Genomic DNA, 2,710 nt, shown 5'->3' with positions numbered 1-2,710 from the left:
AACTAGCCAGCCCATTTGGACCAGAGCAGACAGGTTTTCTAATGGAAAATTACCAGATTAGGTCCATGTGCTCTGGCATCTGGGTTACCAAATGTGTCCTAGTTCTAGCATCATTTGTGTATGTAGTAGCTGTCCTTTAGTTAACACTGATGACCCTCCCAAAAAAGAAAGTTAACACTGATGAACATGAAGTCCCACCTACCACCGACATGCAAGCGGCAAGTGAAAATACTTTAGCTATGTATATGATGATCTCACACTTAGTTCAGTGCAAAATCACTAGCTAGTACTAGGAGTACAAGATTATCTCCACACCCTCCGCTTATGTTCTCAACAGGGATTTTCTTCTCCTGTAGACTGATGGCACATTTCAAACGAGACCCTATCTGTGAAACCACTGTTTAATAAACACTGCATAAACCACTCTTCTCAGCACTAGTGGAGTACATTGGCAGGTCATCAAGGTACTGAAACCACTGTTTAATAAACTCTGCATAAACACTGTGATCTTGTACTACCTAGCTAGCCCCTTTGCGCTGATAGAAATGTTCGTGGACACAAACTGAACAACGCCGACGCCGACACTGATCTCTAACTAGCTAGCTAGCTGCTTGAGGAGATAAGGAATTTGCAGGCTGGGCACGCACCTTTACGCCATAAGCTTTTGCACGATTTGAAGTTGCCAATCTTGGGCATACAAGGCCACATCTCACGAGATTCCCCTGGCTCTAGCTAGCAAGCTTCATTCTAACGTAGGCTGCATTACGGCTAGGTGCATTGCCAGGTTCATCCGTCCAACACCAAGACCATGTATTGCATTGCGCACCGCAGTCCACAGGAGACAACAAGCTTGCTACCAGATCTCCAGTCCTTCGTCTAGAGTTATAAATAGCAGCCGCGTATGCGCTCATGAGCTCAACAGATTAAACAAGCGAAGTGTGGTCCAGGAGATGAACATGAGTTCTCTCTAGCTAGTTTAGTTGGTTTTCACCTGGAGTTCTCCTCAAACCACTTCAGTTGCTAGCTAGCTTCTAGCTCATTCTTGCATTGGCACTGTTTTATAAGTGCGCAATGCAGGGATATAGATTTTTTTGCACAGTGAAGTGTTTGGGGGGACTCTGGGTGCCAACCAGCGGCATCGGTAGGATTTGAGAGCGTTGGCGCTTTGGAAATTGGTGGTAGGTCCATATACATTATGATGCATGGGTGCGTGGGGATTAACCGAGTTTGGCCTCATCGGGAGTTCTCTTCAAGCACTTCAGGATGCATCTTTTCGAGAACTTATCTGAAGTGTTTGGGGGAACTCTCGGTGCCACCAAGCATTTAGTAGACATTGGCCACATATCACAAGAGAAATGAACCAATGAGTTGAGAACCACGTTTGGTATTACTGGGAGTTCCCTTCAAGCACTTTACGTAGCACTTTTTAAAGGTATTATGTGAAGTGTTTGGGGGAACTCTTGGTGCAACCAAGCACTTAGCGGACGAGATGTACTACAAATCACGTTTAGGGATTACCAAGAGTTCCTTTCAAACACTTTACTAAGCACCTTTGCGAGGGCTTACGTGAAGTGTTTGGGGGGGGGGACTCTCAGTGTAACCAAGCATTTGCTAGATAGTGGTCACAAACTACAAGAGTTGTACCAATGGAGAATCACGTTTGGTATTACCGTGAGTTCCCTGCAGGCATTTCATGAGGCACTATTTCAAATGCTACCGTGAAGTGTTTGGGGGAACTCTTGGTGCCACCAAGCTTTACTCAATGCCGGACAAGAACCCAAAGAGCTGATCAACACAAGACATGTTTGGTATTACCATGAGTTCCCTGCAAAGCACTTCACGACGCATTATTCAAAAATGTCACTAAGATATGAGAACCACGTTTGGTATTACCGGGAGCTCCCTTAAAGCACTTTACAAAGCACATCTTCCAGGTATTATGTAAAGTGTTTGGGGGAACTCTTGGTGAAACCAAGCACTTACCATATATTGCAGGTCATAAACCACAAGAGTTCCCTTCAAACACTTTATGAAGCACCTTTCTAAGACCAAACACTTTATTCAATGCCGTCCAAGAACTAGAGGGGATGATCAGTTCGAGGCATGTTTAGTCTTACTGTGGGTTTTCCTTCTAGCACTTCACGAGGCTTTATTTCAAGCGCCATTGTGAAGTGTTTGGGGGAACCCTTGGTGATGCCAATACTTAATGTCGGCCAAGAATTAGGAGGGACTATCAATATGAAGCATGTTTGGTGATACCGTGGGTTTCCTGCAAGCACTTAACGAAGCATTATTTGAAACACCATGTGAAGTGTTTGGGGGAACTCTTAGTGATGCCAAGCTCTAAGAATTAGACGAGATGATCAATACGAAGCATGTTTTGTCTTACCGTGGGTTCCCTGCAAGCACTTCACAATGGATTACTCCAAATGCCACTATGAAGTGATTGGGGGGAGTTTTGGTGATGCCAAGCTTTACTCAATGCTAGTCAAGAATTAGGAACAATGATCATTACGAAGTATGTTTGGTCTTACCATGGGTTCCCTACAAGAACTTCACGAGGCATTATTTGAAATGCCAATGTGAAGTGTTTGGGGGAACTCTTGGTGGCACCAAGCTTTTATAAATGCCGAGCAAGAACCAAGTGATATGCTTAATAGGAATCAAGTTTGGTCTTACCATAGGTTCCAAACAAGCACTTCATGAGTCA

Source organism: Triticum aestivum, chromosome 2B, assembly GCF_018294505.1.
Source record: "Triticum aestivum cultivar Chinese Spring chromosome 2B, IWGSC CS RefSeq v2.1, whole genome shotgun sequence".
NCBI lineage: Eukaryota > Viridiplantae > Streptophyta > Magnoliopsida > Poales > Poaceae > Triticum > Triticum aestivum.
Note: the sequence above shows the minus strand (reverse complement) of the source record.